The 27,385-nt window shown below is 40.8% G+C and overlaps 1 long non-coding RNA gene across 1 annotated transcript; it reads right to left on the reverse strand.

Annotated features, from left to right (window-relative positions):
* On the reverse strand, positions 1–27,385 carry LOC149446134 (uncharacterized). The gene is made up of 2 exons (XR_016306261.1): positions 27,275–27,385; positions 1–222 (listed from the first exon to the last, which is right to left on the reverse strand). It is a non-coding gene; the product is annotated as an uncharacterized LOC149446134 (long non-coding RNA).

The raw sequence follows: 27,385 nt of genomic DNA on the forward strand, positions 1-27,385 counted from the left end.
TTACAAGTTACTGTATTTTAATCCTTTCAGGAATAAAAGTCAGCCTTTTGCAGTACAATATTATGGAACTAGAGATACTAATACTGCAGAATTAGTAGATCCACAAATGACAGAAACATAGTACCGGTGGTGGGGAGGAGGTGTTGTTACTTAGGGCCAATTCCATTTTATTGTTACTCTAGGTATCATCAAAGGATATCCTTTGGCAGCGCTTTCTAAGATCTGTAGGAGACAAAACATTTAGACAGGATTAACCAATGTAATCTGCATGAGACCAATGAGTAGACATACATATTAGTATGACATAAGCTATGAACTATTCTCATAACATTATTAGTTGTACCTTTTTCCTGTTTGCGTATGTAAAAAAATTATCTTGTCACAATGAAAGAAAATTACAGCTGTCATCGGATACTGATTTCAACATATGACCGAATGTTAAGTCTCAGCCTAGGAACTAGATTGATGTAATGCCTCTTAAATGGGGGAAAATGTTTGTGAAGCTAAGATTTTGTTGCTTATGCGCTGTAGAAGCAGCCATTTTTGATTTAGAGCATTCAAGAACATTTCTGTGATATCACTTCTTCAAGTAGCTGGATCTACAGAACCAATGTGGCTTAATATTGAGGGGAGTACCTACATTTTGTAAGCTTTTTTTTGATCAGTAAAAACACTTGGCTGCCTAAAAGGTTCTATTGTTTTTTAAACTAGATTTCCTTACTGACCCATAGTGTGGCTGCTCCTCCAGGAGAACCCCAAGTAAAACACAACCATTTGTAATCAATATGTAAAGTAAATAGTAATTGCCCTATGGCTGTTTTTGGGTTTGGAGGAATTGTTTGTTCATGTGAAATATCTCCATAGGTTAGGATGTATTTCTTTCTTGGCATGCTAAAGAGTTACTCCAGGTGCTGACCCCACACTAGATACTAACCCTCTACATGTAGTAGGTCTTGACATAATACAGCTTTGTTGATCCTCCTACCCTTGCATAGTGGTGTATCAAAGTGACAATGTAGCAAGAACTCAGGAGCCAGGAGATGAAGAGGACATACACATTTTAAATTTTTTAATTTTATTGAAATTGCAGAATTAGGAGTGAGACTGTCAATGTAAGTAAAACCTCATGGCCGTGGTAGCTAAGCTGCAAAGACCTGTACACATATCTCACCGCTCACAGAACTCACTGGGCCCTAAAACTTCACTGATTGTTCACATGTTTTGATTGGCACACTTTATTATATTTATTTTATGACACTTATTCACTCCTGATGAAGTCCTTTATTTTAAAGCCAAAAGTAAACATTTATTATATTGCAGCTTATCGATTCTTAGATGTGATGGCTGTATTAGTTTCCTTTTTTAGGCTTTCTTTCTTCTATTTTCATCTGGTAATTTAGCCAGCAAGTCTACTAGATTGTAAGCTCGTATGAGTAGGGCCCTCTTACCCCTCGTACGCTGTCTGTCTTTGTTGTACTGTGCCATGTATTGTCCCCCCCTATTGTACAGCGCTGAGCAAACCCTTTGGCGCTATATAAACTCGTAGTAATAATAATAATAATAATAATACTATGTTTCAGAAGCTCAAACTCTCCAGCAGAATGCATCAGTTTACAGGGATGAGATCATTCAACACTTGCAGGGGTGATTAAAATGGTTAGCTTTTATTTATTAATGCAAAACCTTTATCCCAAAAGGAAAAAAAAACAGCTGTAACTGACTATAACGTTTTAGCTAGAGTTTGGCTTCTATTTGTTCTTGTATTCAAATCTGTTAAAACATTTAACACTCCCACACTGACAATGCTGTGTCTACTGTGCCCTGTGCTCATCCCTCCAGAGTAGTGGCTCACTAATACAAAAGTTACTGGCCAGATCACCAGGTAAAAACAGAGGGAAAAAGCCAAAGAAAAGAAAACTAATTCAGCCACCAGATCTAATGGTTGGCAAGCTACAATATAATACAATTTTGGGTTTGGGTTTAATACCGTTTTAAGGCAAAAATTGTTGAGTTTTGGGGTCTGGGGTTTCATATTTTAGTGCTTTATTTGGTATGTGCTTGTATTTGAATTCAGAATGTTTTTTTTTTTTTTGAGGGAGAGAGAAATTAAATCCATAATTTGGAAGTAAAAGATGAGTAAAGGCAGATACATAGAGGTCGTTGCATCTTTAGAAAGCATTTTACAGTGTGGGTTTGTCTCATTTTTCCCAGCATACACCTGTAGGACTTTATTTTTTCGCCAATTGTTTGTATACATTTTTAATTTGGCTTCAATAAAAGTGAAATTTTAGGGCCCAGTGGGTTCCGTGTGCGATGAGATATGTGCACAGCTCTTGTGTTTTATTCAGTGTTGATTCTCACATACAGGTCTATTCTTAACAGTACTTTCAGAATTCATCACAGTGAGTTTATTGAAGTACGATGGAGTCCTCACACTGCTAGACACCACAGTAATGTTCACTTTTAACTGAAATATTAAATCCTATAAACTTTTCATGACAAACACAGCAAATGATGTTTCATTTTTGTTTAATCTCGTTTAGTCTAAGTGCTTCATATGTAAAAACGACTTCCTATTTTTAAGCAGGAAGTTAAAGTAACAGTTTGAGTAAATTGTAAAAACCGTGAATAATCTACTCAATGGGATTACGTTGTAATCATACTACAGAGCTGTCAGACATACAAGTGGTATCCTAGAATGTGTTTCCCATATTTATGTGTTAAGTCAGTGTGCTATATTAAAATCTGATTCTTGCGAATTCATACCAAGTGGGAGCGAGGTACGTCAGTTAGCTGTATAGCTTGACTGGTAAATTCACAAACTAGGGTCTTCAGATCATTGCATGTGGACGGGGATAACCGAGGCAGAGCTTTAAAGGGAACAGGGAACACAACTTCTCCTTTTAAGATTTTTATGCATAGTAATTAGTGATGGGCAGAACACCACCTCCCTGTTCGGTTCGCGGTCGAACATTCGAACCTATTGAATGTTCGACCACGAACTTAATGCAAGTTTATGGGACTCGAACTTGTAAATTCAAAAGTGCCCATTTTGAAGGCTTATATGCAAGTTATTGGCCATAAATGGGGTATTGGAACTCGGGTATTGCCCTGAGGGATATGAATCAGTGAAAAAAAAAATTCAAAAGGGGGCAGTCATTTTTCATTGCTTAAAGTAAAAAACAAAAGAACAAAAATTCCTTTAACTAGTTGCCGACCGCAGATAGCCGAATGACATATAACGTTCTATAACGTCATATAACATCCTCCCAGAACGTGCTCTCCTGCGCGCCCCCGAGGGTGCACACCCGGCGATCTCTGTGATCGCTCTATCCTACGAACACAGCTGATCACGTGATGTGGTAAAAGGCCAATCACAGCACCCTTTTACCATGTGATCAGCCGTGTCAAATGACACGCTGATCACAGGGAAATGCAATTGCCAGTTCTTGGCTGCACTTTCCTCGTGCTGTCAGAGCATGAGGAAAGTACTGCCAAAAATCGGCAGTTGTCAGAGCAGGGATTGGCACCGATCATCAGGGCACTGATGATCAGTGCCCTGATGATCAGTGCCCAGCAATGCCACCCACCAGTCCTGCCCACCTGTGCCCATCAGTGCTGCCCACCTGTGCCCATCAGTGCCGCCCACCTGTGCCCAGCAGTGCCACCCACCTGTGCCACCCACCTGTGCCCAGCAGTGCCACCCACCTGTGCCCAGCAGTGACCAGCAGTGCCACCCACCTGTGCCCATTAGTGCAGCCCAGTAGTGCCACCAGTCAGTGCCCAGCAGTTGTGCCAGTCAGTGCCCAGCAGTGCCACCAGTAAATGACATTTTTATAAAATAAAAAACAAACAAAAAAAATCAGTGTGGATTTCCCCCCCTAATGCACACCAGACCCTTTAGGTCTGGTAGGAAGGTTAGGAGGGACACCACAGTAAGAAATGAATAAACAAAGTGCTTGGGGTTTCCTCTAAAAGCCATACCAGGTCCTTTAGGCCTTTAAATAAAAGGGCTGCTCCCCTTGTGAATGAATAAGGGGTACCTATAAATGAGTAAGGGGATACCCATTCACTAAAGGGTTAAATTGTGAAAAAATAAACTCGCCAGACTTTTGAAAAAAAACATTTTTGAACAAAAAACTAAACAGTTTTTGACAAGTCTCTTATTTAGAAAAAAAAGCCAATAAAATGGTTCCATCATTGTAATCCATCATCAATAACAGCGTGCAGCATTGTCACGATGACGCTAACTCGCCAAAATAAATAAAGAACCCAACGCCCACTGATGACGCCCTTACCATTCGTGTGTTCCAGTATTTGGATTGCGTGCATTAATTTCTATTTTTGGGTCACTTTGTTGCTTGTCTTCATGTGACACTGATGTGGAATTTCCCTCAGTTTGAAGCATTTGTGTTAGTTCATGAAATTTTGAACACAGTGAAGATTCATCGACAATTACACTTCTACTGATGGTTACCTTATTTGTGTCTTGGTGTAGAATTCTGTAACCCTTTTGGCCATTCGCGGCCTTGGATGTATCCCTTTTGAAATTCACTGTACCTCACAAATACACCTTCCTTTGCATAAGCATCCCATTTTGTACGGTTTTCTTTTGGCATGTGTACATAGGCTTTGTTTTAAAACATTTTAGATGGGTTTTTCCATTCCACAGTTCATATGGCGTTTTCTCAGTTGATTTTCCTGGTAGTTGATTTTGGAGATAGCATGTGGTCATAATTGCCTCCCCCCAGTATGTGGTTGGCATATCTGCATCAAGCAGCATGGCTCTTCCACTCTCACATAGAGTACAATTCAATCTTTCTGCAACCCCCTTTTGTTCTGGGTTGTATCGTACAGTTTGAAATATTATGCCATGCATTCTGAGAATCACCTGCTTATTCAGTTCCATTGTCGGTGTGCAATACACTTTGCAAATTTTGTTGCTTACTTGATCCAAATACTGTTCAAGTTTCTCTGGAAGTTTCTCTGAAAGAGGAAATACCTCTTCTTTCCTGGAGTCAATTTTTCCATTGGACCCCAACGATCTGAATGAATTAAGTCCAGAGGTTTTTTAGCTCTGCTGTTCTGTGTTATTTTTCCTTTTATACAGCTGGTGCATTTCATTGTTTGATCACATTGACTGATTTTTATTTTGCTTGCATAGTCATTCTTAGTTAATTTCTTTATTATGCCAGGAATTTGGGCCCAAGCGTCTTTGCCATGTGCAAATACAATTTGAATGTTTTCCTCCTTGGTGGTGTTAACCACCTTATTGCAGTTCAGCTGATACAGTTCATCTGTAATTTTAGTCTTTGCAAGTAAGTTTTCCCCTTTTGTGATGACATAATGTCTTGGAAAATCTTAGAATGTCACTACATTGTCTTGTTATGCTTTTAAATTACCTTGTTATTTTGCTCACAAAACATTCACGTTTCTTGTTGCATGTTACTGTTTTTATTCCTATTTTTTGTTTTTAACCGCTTTAGGACCACCCTATAGCAGATATACTGTGCACAGGATCATGTATATATACGTCATTCTGCATTTCCGGGTAGGGGGCACACGCGCCATTTGAGGCCTCGGATGTCAATTACCTGCCCTCGCCCGGTGATTACCAAGCATCTCCGACGGGGAAGAAGATTGTTTTGTTTACAAACAATCTTCCTTCCTGTCAGCTTGAGCACACTACTCAGGATGACTGTGCACAGTACAGCCATCCTGATCAGTGTGCTTACAGTGAAGAACACACCCTCAGCCCCTAGTAAAACACTCCCAGCACCCAGTTAACCCTTTGATTGCCCTCACATTAACCCCTTCCTGCCCAGTGTCATTAGTACAGTGTCAGTGCTTTTTATTACACTGGGGTGTCAGTGACACCAAGTTAGTTCTCCCCCAGTGTCAGAATGTCCGCCGCAGTCCTGCTAAAAGTCACTGATTGCCACCATTACTAGCTGAAAAACAGAAAAAAATCCCATTATCTATACCGCCATTTTTAAACGCTATAACTTTCACGTAAATCAATTAATTTACATGTATTGGGATTTTTTTTACCAGAATACATTTTGGCCTAAATTTATGATGAAATTTGATTTTTTTTATTTTTTTACTGGATATGTTTAATAGCAAAACGTCCAAAATATTGTTTTTTTCTCAAAATTGTCATTTTTTTTGCTTATAGCGCAAAAAATAAAAAACGCACAGGCGATCAAATACCACCAAAACAAAGTTCAATTTGTGTGAAAAAAAGGACATAAATTTAATTTGGGTGCAGCATTGCATAACCATGCAATTGACAGTTAAAGTAACGCAGCGCCCTAACGCAAAAAATGGCCTGGTCATGAAGGGGGGTAAATCCTCAGGAGGGCAAGTGGTTAAAGTAGATTCTGCAGTAAAAGCACTGTCACTATTAATGCTTTCTGGTTTATGCTTAAATTCATCCACAAGCTTGTCCTTAACATATTCAAATGTCAGTTCATCATCTGGACATGCATCAAGTGCTGTGATCAATGTTTCATAACTTTCTGGTAAACCACTAAGTAATAGTGCTGCGACATGAAAATCTTATATTTCTTCTACTATAACTCTCAGGCGTTCAGCCATTTTCAGGGTATGCCTTATGTAATCCTGCATGTCCCAGCCTTGCATCAGCTTGGTTTGGTATAGCTTTCAAATCAAATACAGGTTATTACTGAGGTTAGCTGTCATAACAGACAGTGCACAGTCCACAAGTATTTTTCTGCTTCACTGCAACAAGGAAACAGGAAACTCTATAGAGAAAAGACATAGAGTTTAACCATAAATGCAGCTACAAATGTATAAACACTGCTATCTATTGGTTGAAGAATATATCTCTACTGAATACTGATGTAGTTGTTGCACAAAAATACATGAACATTGTATTCCAACACTGCTTTATTAGAAAATACTGGTGCTAAAATGTACATACATTGCTGTGCTCAGGTGCTCACAATTTTTATCTTTACAGTGACTAGATTTCAGGAACACCAGATCCTACTGAAGAGCTGTTTTTTGACAGTTTCAGAGTACGGAGGCACTCCTGAGCTGAAGCTACTAACAGCTTCTCAAACAGGCAGTAAAAGAGAGAAAGGAAGCTGGAAGAATTGCTTTGTAGAGGAGAAAAAGCCTGATATGACCAGAAGAACAGGGTATTACAGGAATAAGTGAAGTAAAGTAGAAATACGCTATTTACTTTACTGTATAGAGTAAGGGAGGACTATATCTACTTTCAGGTTTTGTTTTTTTTTTTGTCATCTATGTCCCTCTAGGGGGATTTGCCTTTACTTCCAGTCCCACAGCTTAAACAAGAAGAGAGAGACCATCTCTCCAAACTGATGGAAACTCTAGTTGCCACCAGAGTAACCAAAACTAGTGTCCCCATTGGAAGATTTACCTTCCATTCCTGTTCTAGTGACAACTCAGAATTTTATATTTTCTTTCACTTGGTGATAACGTTAAACAAAACAGAGAGGGTGAATGTTCCTAGTGGGAGCAAAGACTGCAAATAAAACCTGTAAGGTGTTCTAATCCCTCTCCAAAGTGGTAACAAAAGAGGTAAAAAAAAAAAAAAAAAGATAATCAGCCAGAGGAACTGTGCTTGAAAGTGAAGTAAGAGTCAAAGAAACAGAGAAAGCAAGAACTATTGTGGGTGTGACTTTGCAATGACACAACACTCTGGCTGGCCTGTAATTTTATTGTCAGAACAGGATTGTTACAATGAAGCAGTATTATGTATGTTAACATTAATATAATACTTCTGTCAATGCTGTTTGGATTTATAGTGCATTGTAGTTCTAGAACAAGGTTCTAGTAAAAAAAAACTGCTATGGAGTGGAATTAAAATCTATGCTCAAATGTTAAAATAAAGATTAGTTGTCATGGATGTATATATATATGTTAATATGCTGCTGTGATGCATATATAAAGACGTAATAGAAATCCTTTACCTTTCCTGTAGCATGACTTGTGTTTGAGATAAATTTTAGTTACTTATGCCTTCTAACTGGCTTTTGTTCACATTCCCATTGTCTTGTTTAGAGGGAAAAAAAAGAGTTAAGATTCAGCAGATTAACACATTCTGCATTTACTAAAAGACAAAGCAAACAAGTTCAGCTGCTCATTACAATGAAGTTTTAAATGGGCTATTTTGGCTATGAAGTCCAGCAACATGTCAGGGGTGCTCTTTTCCTTCAGGGTAATACAGGATTGATGACGTCTACATGAACGAAACATGTATGTGTGGGGTTTTGGTACTGATGTCATTGTGCATGTGCACTAGTCCAGGAGGCATGCTGAGTGGATTTTAAGCTGTTGATTGGTTTCTGAGTACAACCTATTTTAAAAAATATTTATTTTATTGGGATAATGCACTATGGTTCCTCCATGCTTTTTTGATTCTTTATGGTGAACCACAGCATGCACTATGATTGGGCATGAGCTAGCACCATCTAACATGTACAGGTATCTGACTGTGAAGCCGAGGAGCTGGCTATTCATATGTGACTGGGGATTGTTGAGCTTGTCCCAAGTGTGAGCGCTTTTGACATCTTAAGCTCTTAGGTAAAAAAAACTTCCAGTAAGCAGATTGATTTGATGTTGGCGCACTATCATCAGGACGAGGATTGCTGGCACTTGTGGTTCTATTGTTGAAGAATTTTGCATCAGAGCAGTTGCCATCAGAGTGGACATTTGCACTGTTTATGTGAACACTTATATCACTATTGGTGTTAATATTTGAACTGTATATTATAACACTATTATATAGCACTGATGATGTACACAGCAACTTGCATTTGCTTTGCTTTTCATCTGGTAAATGCAGAATGTCCTATTCAGCTGCAAGATAGTGTGAACATAAACAGAAGCATCTAAAGGTGCCAGCCATTTTCTCTTAAAGGAAATGTTTAGGATTTAAAAAAAACAAACAAACAAACATCCATACTCACCTCTAAGCTGCAACATCTGTATGATGCTGCAGCTGCCCCACATCACCTCCAAGCCAGGGAATTGAACAATCACATGAGCACTGATCACTCAGTTTTCAGTCTGCTTGGATTGGAGAGCAGTGACTGTCAGTCATCACTTTCTGCCCTGCTCCCTCAGTGCGGGAGTGTCTGGCTGGGGAGGGGACAGGAGCTGCTGGTTCTGGCTATCAGCCATGCACTGAGAGGTGCAGCCAGCTGTCAATCAAGCAGCTGGGTGGATCCCAACAATATTGTCAGTATCCTTCTAGAGCCTGGAGAGGCTCTGCCAAGTCAGCTAATAGCAGGCATTTGCTTGCTATCGACAGATTCTGGGTCACAGGAGAGCAAAAGAAAGTGCACTCCTGTGACCCTCATGAGAAGTATGGCCAAAAAAGCTTGGCCACACTTTTCTTTTAAAGCATGCTGCTTTAGATTTGCTTCAACCTTATGTGAAATCATCATATGTACAAACTATTTCTATTAGTAAACTTTTGGAAACAGATACTATTCTTTATCTTTTATTCCAGGATTGGTCTTCTTCAAGTCTGTATTCAGAACAAGCTTAGCATAAAAAGGTTTCAGCTGCTGTGCGGTCTCACTGTACTGTACTTATGATTTCAGTGTATTGCACAACTCTGAGCAGCATGCCAAATCGTGCTAAAGGCCACAGAGATATTCACAATGGAAGGCAGGCGGGTATGCACAATGTTTACCTTTTATCATTTTACTTTCTATTTCCCTTGGTTGAAAATCAACTCTTAAAGAAATTTACTGTTCAAAACATCTTCAGCTAAGTTTCTAGAAGTTCTATATTTGCAAAACAAGCCATGATGCCTATGAATCTTGCCTTTAGTTTAACAAACATCTGGTTTCGGATGTAAACGCTGCAGCTTTCAGGATTTCATGGAATTTCCTTTTCTCAGAGAATTTACATGGAAGTACCTCCTCTGTGAGAGATGAAAACATATGTTATAAGATAGGCTGTTTAGATTACAGGCTGTTTCATGATAACCTGGTTCCTTTTCCTTATTTTCTTGTTTCGTTACAAAAGAGTTAATTAGCCATATTTTCTGCAGTTGAAAGCTTTCTCAAGTATTCTCACTAGTAGTGCTTAGGAGGTGGTGCTGTACCTCTTCACTGATTCTCAGACCAGCTCATACACAAGACCATAAGATTATTCCATTATGCCTTGGACTTTACCTCTGAGCAGCAATTTACCACCCCATGCAAGCCTCCTGCAACCCCCCTCCCCCAACTTACCCATTCAAGCAAATAACAGTGAAGAGCCAAATGGAATACCAGCTCCTATACTAAACTTGCTTCACATAGCAATGACCCTGCATAATGTGGTGGGTTTTTTTTTTTATATAAAACACTATATCATATTGCCCCTATAAAAATTATTAGCAAAACCTCACCTGGAATATGGAGTTCAGTTTTGAGCACCAGTTCACAAAAAGAATATCAGAGAACTGGAGGAAGTGCAGAGAAGGGCAACCAAACTGATAGCAGGGATGGAGGAGCTCAGCTGAGAGGAAATATTAGAGGGATTGAATTTATTCTCTGCTGAGAAGAGGAGATTATGGGAGGGGGGATATGATCAACATGTATAAATACATAATTGGTCCATATAGTGAACTCGGTGTAGTTATTCACTTTAAGGTCATCACAGAGGACAAGAGGGCACTCTTTATGCCTGGAGGAAAAGACGCTTAATCTTCAAATACAGAAAGGCGTCTTCACAATAAAGTAAAAAATAGGACTATCCAGTTCAACTTGCCAGCCTACCCCAGTCTAATAATGGCTATTGTCGGCAAGGAACATGGATAAGTAAAACTTATCAAAAGAGGGGGATCAGAAAGCCAGTTGAAACTGCCAGCCAGTTAGGCAACTATCAAAAACCAAATTAACCTGTCTAAGAACATGCGTTTAAAAACAGGGGTTTAGTTAGCACACATTTTCAAATACATACGTAAGCCACAGAGCCACATCACGGCACCCTGAGTATCTGTGGTCCTAACTCTATAAATCTTGAGAGTCCTCGCAATGGAGGCACATGCATTTAAATGGATAGAAACAAGGGCAGGTGAAACAAGGGCAGTGAACATGGAAAGTGTTACAAAGTAAAAAATAAACGCATGTTCTTACACAGGTTAATTTGATTTTTGATAGTTGGCTAACTGGCTGGCAGTTTGAACTGGCTTTCTGATCCCCCTATTTTGATAAGTTATACTTATCCATGTTCCTTGCTGACAATAGCCATTATTAGACTGGGGTAGGCTGGCAAGTTGAACTGGATAGTCCTATTTTTTACTTTGTGATGCCTTCCATGTTCACTGTTTAAAAAGCCAGTTATAGACCTGGGTAGGTGACCAGTTTTTTCTTTGTATGTTTTTTCTTTCTGCACAATAAAAGCTGTGAAAATGTGGAACAGACCTCCCCAAGAGTTGGTTCTGGCCATTTCAGTAGATTGGTTTTAAAAAAACCTGGATTCTTTCCTAAATTCTCAAAATATAACTGGACATTAATATTTATAGGTAAAGTTGGTCCATGGAACATCCAATTGCCTCTTGGGGGATCAGGAAGAATTTTTTTCCCTGCTGAAGCAAATTGGATCATGCTTTATTGAGGGTTTTGCTTTCCTCTGAATCAAATGTGAGTATAGGATCGTGTATATGGAGGTTTTCTATTTGTGCATGTTTTTTTCCTCTGTGGATTGAACTATATGGACTTGTGTTTATTTTTAACCAGACTAACTATTTAGGTATGTGTCTGCTTATCTCTTGGGGAGACAGAAGGGCTGCTTGCTTTAAAGCACCATATGTCTCATTGAAAGCTTAGTCTGAGTTGTTCAGTGGGTGACGAGTGATTGGGATGAGTTATTGCTAAGGATTCATCAAGGTATGTCCTGAAAAGGATCCTTTCATCAAGCTGAGAGCCTTTAAAACACGGGTGTCAAACTGGCGTCCCTCCAGCTGTTGCCAAACTACAAGTCCCATGAGGTATTGCAAGTCTGACAGTTATAAGCATGACTCCCAAAGGCAGAGGCCTTATCTAAAACCTTATTTACTGTCTAAAAAAGAAGCAAATTATTAAACTGTTATACTTTATTTTTACACCATATTAAATCAATCAGGAAATGGTGTACCAAATCACTACAATTGCCCTGTTTAGTGTCAGTAGTAGTTACAGGAGAAGCATGTATTTAGAAAAAACAAACATACATACTCATGTCAGTGCTGCAGCATTTGTGCGATGTTGCAGCTGTCCCACGTTGGCTCTAAGACTGAGAACTGAGCAATCATGTGACTGCTGATTGTTTAATTTTCAGTCTTCTTGGAGTGGAAAGCAGTGACTGTCAGTCACCACTCTCTGCTCTGCTCCTCCAGAGCTCGCTGTAGCACTGGGCTGAAGAAGGGGCAGGCGCAGCTGGCTTCGTCTTTCAGCCGCATGCTAAAAACTGGAGCCAGCTGTCAATCAGGGTGTATCCCAGCAATACAGTTCTGCTACATCAGCTGATAGCAGGCAATAGCCTGCTGTTGGCTGATTCTGGGTCACAGTAGAGCAAAACCAAGTTCACTCCTGTGACCTAAAGGAGAAGTATGGCCAAAAAAGATTTGGCCATACTTGTCTTTTAAGTATATGAATCAGTGACAGCTCAGGAAATTCTCAAGTGCACAATACATTTTGTGCTCACTGATGCAAGGGAAAAGCCAAAGCATCCTTATGCATTATATATTACCATCATGTGTTCATTTCCTGAATGTAGAGTGTCTTATAAAATTCACAACTTTGCCCCAGTGCTGCTCAGATCTGTTTGTGCTGGGACTATGTACAGAACAAGATTGCTGGATCTGCTTTTACCAAACTATAGTCTCTAAATGTGTCTTGTCTTATAAAAGTGGAACACCAGTGAAACCTATTCTTGGTGTTTTGGCTAGGGTGACAAAGAACTGGAACTGCTGTTAATGTTTTTTTTGTCATTGGAAAATCTTCAATGGGGAGTTGACAGGGGTTCTAACTTCCCCCTTGCTACTCTGTTTCCCTGTTAGAGAGATTTTTGCTCACTTCCTGTTGCTGTAACAATCATTACTTGGACAGGAAGTGATGGGAATTCTTCCTACAAAAGACAGAGACAAGAACAAAAAATATGAAAAGTCCCTTTCCTTATGTAAAACTTAAAGCTGAAGTTTAGATAAAAAAATTTTCTCTACAGATTTATTTACATTACTTACCTCTTATAGAGTTTGACCCAGGATGTGCAGGCTGCTGGATTCTGTAGAAATCATTACTGCAGGGTTGCCCTGTCCTCTTCCTACTACTGAGCTTCGATGACTATGGGGGTTAACAACTTTGGGTCTCCAGGCTTAGCTGCACTAAATGTGACCCAACGGGGACTCACCCCCTCCTACCCTCTCCTTCACTGAGAAATGTTCTTTCCCTGATATTACTGCCTGTAGCACAATCTGTGAATGGGGGAGACAATCTTGTGACTAATTAGATTCCCCAATATGCACAAATTGTGTTACAGGCAGTGTTAATATTTCTCAATGGAGTAGAGGGCAGGAGGGGGTGGGTCCCCACCATATTTTCTTTAGTTCAGCTCAGCCGAGAGACCCAAAGCTGTTAACCTTTGCATTGCTGGAAGTTCAGAAGCAGGAAGAGGACAGGGCAGCCCTGCAGTAAAGATTTTTACAGAGTTCATCAGCATACACATCATGAGGCTTACTTTATTACAGGGATGTAATATAAATAAATCTGTATACTCTAAAGTCCATGCATTATTTCTATTTAAGAAAATATAAACTCAAACACTCAAAATCTCATATAAAGTAAGTTGATTGTACACATTATTCCTTGTTAATTTGCAATTCATTACATACTTCTTTCTCTGAAATGTTTTTGGAATGAATCAGTTCTGATTTGCAAGGTTTGCATTCATAAAATTTGACCTTCCTGTTCATTTATTTATTCTACCTTCATACATTTACTAACATCGTGACATTCTTACCTTTTCTTCTTAGCTTTTCAATGACAATATAGTATTTCAAATCTTTTGTGTCATTCTAGGTATTCTAAATTATAAAGACAGAAATATTTGTGAAATGGATTGTTTTACTGGTTGTATATTTATTCAAATACCTTTGTGGGAAAACCTTGCATTATATCACATTACAAGAATGTTTAAATAATAAAATGGTACCAAACAGTAGAAGAGATAGCAATCAAGAGCTTGAAATGGTCAATGTATGTTTGCATTCCATTCTTCTCCATTTAAGCGGAGGGGTGTCTGACCTTTTCTTAGAGCCTTTGCCTGACATGTGTAGACCTGTACTACCCAAGGGTATCAACAGCATGCAAAAGTTCTCTTGGAGTTATCTTAAATACACATCTGTTTATACAAATGCATGATCCTGATAAAGACGGGCAAGATCAGACTAGATGCTGTGCAACGCCGGTACATACCGTTGAATATTTACAAAAAAGTCACTGACATAACTTGGGATGCTTACTGAGTACTGGATGTATGATTCATGTACTTCATTAGTATTCTTTAAAATGATTTTTGTAGATCTGTTGAAATACCTTTACGATTTGTTTATCTGTAAGGCTTTCTACATATAAATCAAGAGTCATGTTCTTGGGGAAATAATGGTGCTGTTTTATTTAGCATGATTGACATTGTGGTGATTTGATCTTTACAGACATTTATTTATTTCGGGTACTTATATAGTGCAGAACTTTACATATACAGTGTACAATCACATCAGTCCATAACCCTCAAGGGGCATACAATCTAAGGTCCCTAACTTACATTCATACATACACATACTAGGGCCAATTTTAGACAGGAGCCAATTAACCTACCAGCATGTCTTTGGAGTGTAGGAGGAAATTGGAGTACCCGGAGGAAACCCACGCAGGCACAGGGAGAACATGCATACTCCAGGCAGGTGGTGCCATGGTTGGGATTTGAACCAACGACCCTAGTATTGCAAGGCGGAAGTGCTAATCATTTAGCCACTGTGCTGCCCACATGTTGTAAATTGTATTGCAATTTATATGTAGCTCCATCTATCAGACCTAACTAGGATTGCCACCTCATCCCTTTAAACCCGAACATATATGAATTACACAGGTTCTCTGGCTGATAAAGGTGGTAATTAAACTCACTTAGTGCCTTATCTGCAATAAATTAGCCACAAAATCTGTGTAATTCATATGTGTTTTTAAAGGGATGAGGTGGCAACCCTAGTTCTAACCAGCAATGGTAAAAATCAAACCTATCATGCAGACATATAAATATCATATATAACCAATAGCTGCTGAAAACAAATATAATCTTTAATAATGGTTTCATAGAAGGCAGATAATATTAGACGACACACAGAATTTGTATGTAAGTAAGAAAACCAGCTTCCAAGTCACAATGCAGAAAATGCATTTACAAATCCTGGCTCGAAAAGAAACACTACAAGCCATACATGGACATTCACACATCTGTTTTGAATCTGAGAACTCTGGAAGATTTGGCATTGAAGGTCTCGGTACAGATGGGTGGTAAGAAAGTAATTATTGTGCACTTTTCAAATATTTGCACAGTCATTCCTGTGAAAGGCTTCCTTGAGTGTGCCTCTAAAAACTGTCAAACTTTGGTGCAAAATCCACTCCTTAGGGTATGAATGCTTGTCCATATCTACATCTGTATAAACTGCATAGCAGAGTGCCCATTTGCTCACCATGTTCAAAGGCAGATGTTAGTCACAACTCCCTGGGTTCCTGGATATTCTCTGAGAGGCCACACCTGATGAGGCAGAGACAGCTGGGCAAGCACTCTGCAGCCAGGTCATAAGCCCTCCTCTATCATAACTGACATGCAGGCATCTGAGGAGGAGCCTAATAAAAAGGCTACTGTTTGGTTGCTACTGTGTGACTGCTACCAGAGTGCTACAGTTCCAGTGGAGTGGTGCTTTGTCCTTGGACCTCTCAGAATTCACATGTGTTTCCAGAGCTGCTCTGGATTTCAATGTGAAGGATGATTGCAAGTAGCTTTGTTTTGAACTGTAGTAACACTCTGCTATAAATGTCTAATGCAGGATGTTGAAGCCAACACAAGATGGCAATGTTCTGCAGAACAGTAGCATCCACATGTTGAAGAATAGCCTTGTGGAACTTGTTTGCTGAACTGCAGGATGTTACTGAAGAATGGTGCACCTGGAAACTACCTTTCCCAGAGGAGCTTGCGTGTGGTTGGGCATATATAACTCAGAGCCAGGACCAGGAAGCGAGAGAGGTGAGATTGAGAGAGGAGGAAATGTGCTGAAGGCTGGAGTGTTGGACCAGGCTGCGGAGTCAGAGAGGGAGGAGAAGCGGAAAAAGTCTGCTGATCATCTTGCCACACTGCCCAGTCAGCCAATCTGCAAGCAGGAAACCAGCCAGGACACCAAATCAAGACTGGAGAGTCTGAGGGGGCCCCATCTGCATGGAAAGACAGACCGCTAAGACCTGCTGGACTCCATTAATAGGGTGAACGAGATTCCCATACACCCACTAACTGAGAGAACAGTGACAACTTCATCACATCTGTTATCTACCTGCACATAGTTGCAAACATTACACTTAGTTACCCTAGTTTCCGGCCTAGTTCTCCCACCGTTGGAAAGCATTTACACTACAGTCTCATCATCCAAGCTTATCTCAGGACACACAGCTGCAGGCCAAAGTACAGCAATTTACTTTTCCCAGTTGAACAGGATTTCTACTACTGCTGCCTGTGGCCCTTGTCACCCAGATAGAGAGAGCTCTTCTTGCCTACAAACACTTATGCCAACTGTTACACTTTTCTAAAAGTCCTTGTTTAGTGCATTAAAGACATTACATCAGAAGTACTTATAACTGTCTACACCTTAGATTATCTTCACACCAATTGGGCCCCAACTAGCACGCAGAAGACTCCATATTGCTCTTATAGGGACATTGCTTGATTATAGACCAGAGCCCTCTCCATTTTCAAATCTAATCCTTTCCATCAGGTTCTGAGGTCCCACAGTGAGCTTACCTGTAGTTCTTGCTCGCTGGGAATTAAACACCTCAGATTGGAGGATTATTTCTGAAAGCAGGCCTGCTAACAATTATTGTTTTTTTACTGTGTATGCTATTACTTTTATTTAAAGTTGACAAGAATGATTATACTGCTGCATATGCTAATGCTATTTTGTGTTTTTTTTTAATCAAGCTACATTCACACTAGCTTGATAAAAAAGCTATGTGCCTACTATCCCTACACGCTAATGTGAAAATGTTCTGCTAACACAAAATTAGGCATGCTGCTTACTCCAGGCTAGACGTTCTCTTAGTCAACCAATATTTTCTGAGGTCAGTGGTTGCCACCACAATGGATCCAACTACCATTTCTGACCATTCTCCAGTGACACTTACATTTTCACTGCCTAATGCTGTTTGAAGAGATAGCTCACGGTTCTAGGATTAAGGAAGAAAAGCTAAAACAAATTTCCAATATTCTGGATTTAATTAAGGCTGTTGAATGAAAACACAAACAAAGCCTTCTCCTGACTGATGCTGACACACAATGACTGACATACACTCCAAGCTGACACAATGTTTAGAAAGGAAAGTAAGGAATAAACTCCTATACTATGCTCACAAGTTTTGTGAACATAGCAATAAGTGAGCCATTTTGTTTGCAAAAATTTAACAGAAACAACGGGCTCTTTGTCGTGTTCATAAACTAATTGTGTGTGATAAATAGGGAATGGATACCACTAAGATTGCACATGCATTTAGGAATTATTGTCATACGATATATCATTTGGAATCACCCTTTCCCACCCAGCATACTGAGCAGAAAAGTGAGTTTATAAGAAGCTATTTGAAAGTAAGACCCCAGGACTTGATGGTTTTACAAACTTATTTTAAAAAAAACTTTCTTAAGTGCTGCCGGACCCCATGTTTAGTTATCTGAATACCATAAGTGCTTCATACCCTCCAGCAAATTATGCACTTTTGGCACACATCATTGTATTACCTAGAACAGGGAAAGAGCCCACTCATTGCCCTAATTAAAGGCCTATATCTCATAAGCAAATGCAGATGCTACAATTCTAGCCTGTAGGCTGCAAGATCCTATGCCTTCCGTAACCCACTCTGCATCTTGAGTCCTGGCAGTACATTGGGGTCTCTCGGAGTGGACTTCTCTGATAATGTTTGAGACTTTAAAGACCTGGGGTAATATTAAAATGAAGCTCCAGTCTCCTATGTGAAAATTAAAAGTCAGCAGCTACAAAAACTGTATCTGCTGTCTTTTAATAAACAGTCACTCACCTGTCCTGCATTCCAGAACTGTGCTTGGCCCAGCCATTTTCACTCTTTGTGTCTCTCTCCCCAGTGCTGGCATCTTTACTATAGACACCCAACTGTGACAGCTTGTGGTTTCACAGCCAGGTGTCCACTGAACATGTGCGAGCAGTCCTGCGCACTGTGAATGGTCCAGCAGTCTTCTGGGATCTGTCATGTGTCTCAGAAGACTGTGGGAGGGAGGGAAGTACTTCTGCTTCTGATCGACTAGGCATTCAGAGCAGAAGTGAGAACAGGTACCTATCAAAATTATGTACCCGCTACCCCCTTCACCCCAGAAGGTCCATTTCAAAAAGAGGATCTGGGTAGGAGTCCTTAAAGTGGAACTTCCCCTTTTGGATGGAGCTCTGCTTTAATGCTAAGGGGGACCTTGCACCTCAGACCTCCCCTTTAGCTCCACTGGGGGGATTTTCATGGTTCACCCCTGGTGAAATATGGGGGGTGGATGGAGTCAGCAGTTTTCACAAATTTGCCCCAAAGAAAAGCTTGTATCCTCAGACTTATTGAGACAACATGTGGCGGTTATGGGCAAGGTGGATGTACTACTCATATGAGATACCTGGGAAGGATCATTAACACTACTTCTGCTCTGAGGAGCTACACAAATTTATGCTTACTAATACACTACTATTTTGGTTATCATCATATGCATTCATAAGGCATTTATTCTTTGTAATGCGCCCATAGCCTGTAGTGGTCAATATGTATAGTTAATATCTTGCAATACTTTTCTGGTTCTATACTGCTTATTTCTGTGTATACTTATTTTATTTTTGTATATTTTGATTTTCTTTTTCTTAATTTGGATTATACCTTATGTCCGGTACTACTGGAATATAACGTTGTTCGGAGCTTTGTGAAAGACAGGCACTTATACATTTATGGCTATTTCTTACTGTATTAGCTTTTCATATGAGATGTATGTATGTAAATCTATAATATATGTATTAACCGAAAGCTGCAACAACACCACAGCATGTGATACTTTGAAAAACGTTATCTGACACTCTCTTTTCAAGTTGTTTATTATTGCTTTGCAAATAAACAACGATTATATAAAAAAAAGAAAATCCCACATTTTGGGTTGTCCCCAGAACAGTAATAGAAGGGAAATCTTCCAATGAGGACACTAATTCTGGTGACCCAGAGGCCCCAATATAATTTCTCACTTTGGAGGGATTTCTTCTCACTTCCTGTTTTGGGTATGAGACAGGAGGTGAAGGTAAATCTCCCCAATGGGACACAGATGGCAAGAAAAAAACTGATCAGGAATATAACCTCCCTTACTCTATCCAAAATGGGAAAAGGTTTTTGCTAAAGTTCTACTTTAAACTAGCAGAGAACATTCATGTGGCATAAGTGCATTCAGCACTATTGGATAATTGAATATGTATACAGTGCTTGAGTAAGCTTGTGCCAGATCACAGCTACAATCCCAAACTCTAACATTTCACTCAGTATTGGATGAATACCAGCGTGTCTCCAAATCCCACTTGGATTTCATCAGAGCCTCTTTTATCTGTGAGCATGAAGGATGAGATTTTTATAAACTGGAAAATTTATTTTTGTAAGGCCAGGCACTTCCACAGATGGATACATAAACTATATGACAGTAGGGTTGATTTGCTAAAACTGGAGAATGCAAAATCTGGTGGAGCTATGCAAGGTAGTAATGAATAAGCACTAAAGGAGTGTGAAACGTGTCTACTGATGTTCCCAGAGCCACGTATTGCTGTCTTTTTATCTTCATGGATTGAATAATAAAGAAGTCTGCTGTTTTGTCACCTCTGTGACCAAGGCCGGTGGGCAGGATGAAATGCGTCAGGAGGCATGGCCAGAACAGTGGTGGAGGCCATTCTTCAACATTGGACTCCTGGGGTCGGTTGAGCAGCAGCATCCATCCCTTCACTTGTATTGGGTGATATTGGAATCCCTCTGACTCATGCTCCCCGCTTCTCACTTGCTGGGGGGGTAATCCTTGTCCTTCCATCCATAGCTTGAAGCAGAGCCATAAGGTATACTTTTCACTGGAAGCTGATTGACTTCTATGAAGAGCTGTACCAGATTTTGCACTCTCCAGTTTTAGTAAATAAACCCCGATGTATTAACACTAGTTAATGTATTTGTCAGAACAATTTATGACATCAAGCTCAGTTCATTTGATTAAGATAATTATAAAATAAGCAAGAAAACACCATGGATTAAGTTTTAAATGGGTGAATCAATCTGATTACATAGTGTCATAGACAGTTCAAAAGCCATTTGAACTTATGAAATAGACCATTGCTGCATCTGTAAAATACAAGGGTTTATTCTTTTGCTTCTTAGCAAATGTTGGCCTGTTCCAGAATGGGCAAGGGTGGGGGATTTACAAACAATGTTGACTTATTGCAGGGAGTATAAAATTACATACTATGCATGTGTAGGATAGGAGTACTGAGAGTATATTGGCAAGCGATATCTATTGGAGAGGAGTGCTATTGGTTATGGCAGTATATGCAGGAAAGACATACAGAGGTTATTATTATATTATATTTACACTTGTAAAAAATGACTTGTTTTACTGTGGGAACAGGTTGTCTTTAAGGAGACATTAGAGGCCCTCTAGCAGCAAAACACTGAAGTTCTAAACTCAGAACTGAACACCTGTGTGCTTCATGTGTAGAGAGGACATTCATAAATAAAATCATTAATTGCCCCCCCACTCAGCAATTTGATAGCAAAAGAGTAGAGTTCACTTCCCTCTCTGCCATTGCAGTATGTGGAGAGATTGGTGGGATGGGCATCAGCAGATGTTCAAAGATTTTATCTTTGGAGCATAAAGTGAGGCTGGGAACAGCAGCAGCAGTGACAGTGCTGGGCCAGGGAGCAGGTCTTTTAATCACGCTGAATGGAAGTATGACATTAGGGGGTGTTTCATTAAGAAAGAGTGGGGTTTTTTTTTGGGGGGGGGGGACAAAACTATAAACATAGTTGCATGGGAATCAGTTTTTACTCTCTATACCATATAAATAAATATGTAAATATCTGCAAGAAAATTTCACGGATGGACTTATTGCACAGGTGGCAACCTATCATGGTACAACACTTGAATTCACTGAGCTCCTGAGAGCGACCCATTCTTTCACAAATGTTTGTAGAAGCAGTCTGCATGCCTAGGGGCTTGATTTATACACCTGTGGCCATGGAGGTGATTGAAACACCTGAATCCAATGATTTGGAGGGGTGTCCCAATCCGTGAAATTTCCTTGCTACTAAATATTCCACAGTCAATTGTTAGTGGTATTATAACAAAGTGGAAGCAACTGGGAACAACAGTGTCTTTTATCAATCAAAGCAGCTCTAAAACAAACCTCCAAACTAATGTCATTAATTGGACTCCAGGTGTGCAAACTACTGACAATTAGCTTTCATTGAAGTAATTAGTCAATGGTCTCACTTAATTTTTCCTTCAGCACTGTGAAAGTTTAATGGGTGTGCTAAATCAAGACACAAGAAATTAGAATTGCTTGTGTGTTATCAGCTAAAGCATTGTGTGTTTGCCTATTGTTGGGACATAAATGAGGACCAGATCACATTTTCTGGAAAATGACTGCAGAAAACCAGTCAATTCCAAGGGATTTACCTTTCCTTGCCACTGTGTATACTGAGATCCCCCCAACACCACCAAGTTGTGTGATGCATGGCTGTGTAGAACTATATGGGGACCCAATTTATCAGCAACTCCTAAGGAGTTAATAAATAATAAATTAGTAATTTTAATTTAATAAGCCGCAAAGTATTTCAGCGAAAAATAAAAGCATATACTTTTAGTACGTTTGGTTTATAATGTCTATACATTTGCTACATGTGTCACTTTTGTTTGCTCTCGTTACAGCTTTCCAATCATAGGCTGAGTTACTTGCCAGGAAACAATCAATGAGATGCTTTGCCAGTAAGTCTTGAGACGTTAATCTCCTGGCTGAAGACCAGCAGTTTGGCCTAGAGAAGGAGACTCTTGTTTATTCTATGGTACAGTCTGTGCCTGTGTATTGTGATTTTGTAATAGGCCTAATGTTTTATATCTACTAACCTGTTTATCATGGTACAAACCAGGGGCAGAACAACATTCGACAATTTTTTCAAATGCCTTGTAAGTAAGCAGAGGATGTCATTAGAGATGTTTCTGTAAAGATTGTTTAAAGACTTCCATTTGAAAAAACAAAACATGATTCTGCAATAGCAGCGGTATGTCATGAATATCTGAATAACTGCATCTGCTTTGTGTTTGTTTGGAAGAAGCAGTAATGTTCCCAAATGTGTGGGACATTAGCACAGACAGAAGCCTTCATCAGATAAGACTGGGTGTGTGTGTGTGTGTGTGTGTGTGTGTGTTATTGACAACACCAGATACAAATACACCAGTGGACCTTACCCTTAAAACCCATACTACTGATTGTAAATCTTTGTTCACATATTTAGAACTGATGTGAACCTTCAGTATAAGCCAATTAAAAGCTACTATGTGAACATAACTTTATATTATGTACTGTAAATGTACTTTTATTTTATTATACTGCATGGTTTTCCTCTTTACAGTGGACCCTTATGCAAGCCCAACCATACTCATAATCTGTTGAAATATATATTGTACATGTGAACTGTTGATTGTGATATAAACACCCCAAGTAGATAGCAACGACCCCTCCTGTCCTCCCAGCAGACTATACCATAGTGTAGCAATATAGCCAGGTCTAGGACATGCCCAAAATTGTGGTTCAGCAGTGAAGTAGCAACTGATGAGGCCATAGTGCTCATTCTTTCTATCAGTTTTAGTAGGGCAAAATCATGTAATGTAATACAGCCTAACTGGCTGACACTGCTGGTCCTCTCTCCTAGTCTCATTGCTGTGCAGGGTGTCACAGGAGGCTGATATTCAGGTACTTTCACAAACTGCATGCAAATATATAGTTAAGGAATTGTTTTAATGTATCTTTGCCTGTAATAAATGGCATTTGCTTACAGTTGACTGATGTTCAACTTTGACACAAATCTATGCTAACAGCTGATAAAAAGGAGTATTAGAAGGGTTGACACTTCTACCTTTCGTAGATAATTTGCTGCCCTAGGCTTCAATTAATGTTGCCCAAATTTCTAAGGCCAGCTTCACACCTTAGCCTAACCACACACATTAGCATGCATTGCATTAAGACAGCCACAACACAGCAAAAATCGGATCTGAAGTTCATTTTAATGCAACACCTGATATGCACATTGTAGTACTCTGCAGTGAAAGGCCATCAGTATCTTCAATACTTGTGTGTTGCAGTGCCATTTGAAATGAATGGTGTGTGTTACTGTGCGTTGCTTTAACATGCGGTTAAAAGGCAGTTTTACTACATATATGTTTACTGCTACTCAAGGTAGAGAAACTCCCAATCTCCAAGTACAACTCCTGCAGGTGCTAGCCCAGCTCATGTGCTGCATAGATGAGAACAAAGGATGTCCGATCGATAAAACCAATACAGACAGTGGAAATACAGTGGGGGACTGGCAGGTAAACGTGTTTCATGCTACCCAGTTTTACCCAGATAAAGGTAAAGATCAGCCAGTCTGAGCTATGATGGTCACCTTCAGCAGGAAGATATAACCAAGCACATATGACTTGTAGGCTAAAACTGTAGAGCAGGGGTCCTCAAACTTTTTAAACGGGGCCAGTTCACTGTCCCTCAGACCGTTGGAGGGCCAGACTAGTTTAAAAAAAAAAAAACTATGAACAAATGCGGACACAGTACATGAGATGACCAGAGACTGCGGACATAGTACAGGAGATGACCAGAGACTGCGGACATAGTACATGAGATGACCAGAGACTGCAGACATACAACGGCGGCGGGAATACTGGGCCGGCCGCTCCATAAGACGCACAGACATTTCCCCCCAAGTGTGTTTTATGGAGCAAAATAGTGCCCCATCATTGGTGTCAGTGGGAGGAATAGTGCCCCATCATTGGTGTCAGTAGGAAGAATCGTGCCCCATCATTAGTGTCAGTGGGAGGAATAGTGCCCCATCATTGGTGTCAGTGGGAAGAAACATGCCCCATCGTTGGTGTCAGTAGGAAGAAACGTGCCCCATCATTGGTGTCAGTGGGAGGAATAGTGCCCCATCATTGGTGTCAGTGGGAAGAATCGTGCCCCATCATTGGTGTCAGTGGGAGGAATAGTGCCCCATCATTGCTGTCAGTGGGAGGAATAGTGCTCCATCATTAGTGTCAGTGGGGGGAGGAATAGTGCCCCATCGTTGGTGTCAGTGGGGGGAGGAATAGTGCCCCATCGTTGGTGTCAGTGTGGGGGGGGAATAGTGCCCCGTCATTGGTGTCAGTGGGAGGAATAGTGCCCTATCATTGGTGTCAGTGGGAAGAATCGTGCCCCATCATTGGTGTCAGTGGGAGGAATAGTGCCCCATCATTGGTGTCAGTGGGAGGAATAGTGCCCCATAATTAGTGTCAGTGGGGGGAGGAATAGTGCCCCATTGTTGGTGTCAGTGGGGGGAGGAATAGTGCCCCATCGTTGGTGTCAGTGTGGGGGGGGAATAGTGCCCCGTCATTGGTGTCAGTGGGGGAAGGGGATAGTGTCCCAACATTGGTGTCAGTGGGAGGAATAGTGTCCCATTATTGGTGTAAGTGGGAGGAATAGTGTCCCATCATTGGTATCAGTAGGAAGAATAGTGCCCCATCTTTGGTGTCAGTGGGAGGAATAGTACATCACTGGTGTCAGTGGGGGGGAATAGTGCCCTGTCATTGGTGTCAGTGGGGGGTGATAGTGTCCCAACATTGGTGTCAGTGGGAGGAATAGTACCCCATCTTTGGTGTCAGTGGGGGAAGGAATAGTGTTCCATCATTGGTGTCAGTGGGGGGTGGAATAGTGCCTCATCGTTGGTGTCAGTGGGGGGAGGAATAGTGCCCCATTGTTGGTGTCAGTGGGGGGAGGAATAGTGCCCCGTCATTGGTGTCAGTGGAAGAAGGGGATAGTGTCCCAACATTGGTGTCAGTGGGAGGAATAGTGTCCCATTATTGGTGTAAGTGGGAGGAATAGTGTCCCATCATTGGTATCAGTAGGAAAAATAGTGCCCCATCTTTGGTGTCAGTGGGAGGAATAGTACATCACTGGTGTCAGTGGGGGGGAATAGTGCCCTGTCATTGGTGTCAGTGGGGGGTGATAGTGTCCCAACATTGGTGTCAGTGGGAGGAATAGTACCCCATCTTTGGTGTCAGTGGGGGAAGGAATAGTGTTCCATCATTGGTGTCAGTGGGGGGTGGAATAGTGCCTCATCGTTGGTGTCAGTGGGGGGAGGAATAGTGCCCCATTGTTGGTGTCAGTGGGGGGAGGAATAGTGCCCCATCGTTGGTGTCAGTGGGGGGGGGATAGTGCCCCATCATTGGTGTCAGTGGGAGGAATAATGCCCCATCATTAGTATCAGTGACACCAATGGTGGGGCACTATTCCTCCCACTGACACCAATGACACTTAACTTGCTGACCCCTGTTCCAGCATGGTGCTGCTGCAGCCAGCATACCTGGTTGCAGCAGCACCAAGTGCATGGCACACTTACCTGTCAGCTGTCCTTCTTCACTCCGGCCTCTCCCTCACTCGATGTTCGTGGGGCCGCTCGGCTCCGCCTCCTTGCAGGTGATTGGCCGCCTGTGTGCCTTTCCTGAGTTACAATTCTGGCGCCCAATCACCGGTGAGCGGCAGCGCGAACATCGAGTGAGGGAGTGGCCGGAGTGAATGAAGGAGCAGCGCTTCCTGGACTGGATCGTCGTGGGACTGGGACCGGAGCCAGGTAAGGTACAGCAGCCCCCTGCCCACCGCTGTACTTAGTGTCCCTTCCTCGTGGCAAATACGCCCCTTCCAGCGGGCCGGATAAATGTCCTCGGCGGGCCGCATGTGGCCCGCGGGCCATAGTTGAGGACCCCTGCTACAGAGAATCTGGAGCAGAAAAAAAAAATTCTCGTCCTGTTGCCAAAAAGCTGTTAACATAGCTTTATATTAACCTTTGAGTATAAATCCACAATAACTATTTGATTGCGGAGCATGTATTCCATACATCATAGCTTTACCCTCTCCTAGGTAGCCAATGACCAATGGAACAAATCACAACTGGCGTTCTAAAGAATAGGATTTGGGAGGATTAGCTGAACTCATGCTATGGCTGATGCTTGTAGGAGTAATGTTTTTCCACCAACTGTATAAGTACATTGAATCACAGAAGCCATCATTTCTGGATCCTGGTATTTTTCATACAATATGCATGGACTGTATTCAATTCACTTAAGGTGGTTTTAGGCCATGTGCATAAAAACTGATGGAAAAAACAAGCAGATTTCACTTGCAGAGACATCAGTTTTCAAGCATGTTTCAGTGACTTTTATACATGTTGCAGATTGCTGCGCAGAAAAAAATCCGCCTGTGATACTAGTGTTGTGGTGTGAACAGTGCACATAGAGAACTATTGTTTTCTTTGTGCCCTTGCAGAACACGTGCAGAAAAACTCATTTCTCATGGTGTGAATGAGACCTAACTCTGAATGCTGTGCTGACAACCATTCAGTCATGTGCAAGAAAAAAAATCCTGTTTTTTTCCTAATGTTCCTTGCACTTGATTTGGTATTCTTTGCAAATAAAATTTTCACTTTGTTTCACCTCATTTACAAAAATAAGTGAAAATTCACTCTGAAAGTGAACATGCTCTACTACTTTAGTGTATCAGCCCCATTGTAAGGAAACACACCTGCCATTTAGTAAGCCATAGATATGAATGCACTGTCCTTTACTGTGTACCTCATTGGCCATAAACATATTATATTATATTATATTCATGCATGTTCAACATTTTCTTTTTAATTTACAATCAATTTATATTGAGTTTCTTTGACCTGACCTGGGTTTTTGCTCCTACAAATGCAGTCTTCTGGCAGGAGCTTAGAATGACTTCCTATCAGGCATCTTCTGAACAGAGCAAAGAAAAGGAGCTATTCCAAGTGAATGTAAA

The sequence above is a fragment of the Staurois parvus genome, unplaced genomic scaffold (assembly GCF_062004578.1).
Source record: "Staurois parvus isolate SC_StPar_1 unplaced genomic scaffold, SC_StPar_1.0 ptg000696l, whole genome shotgun sequence".
Taxonomy (NCBI): domain Eukaryota; kingdom Metazoa; phylum Chordata; class Amphibia; order Anura; family Ranidae; genus Staurois; species Staurois parvus.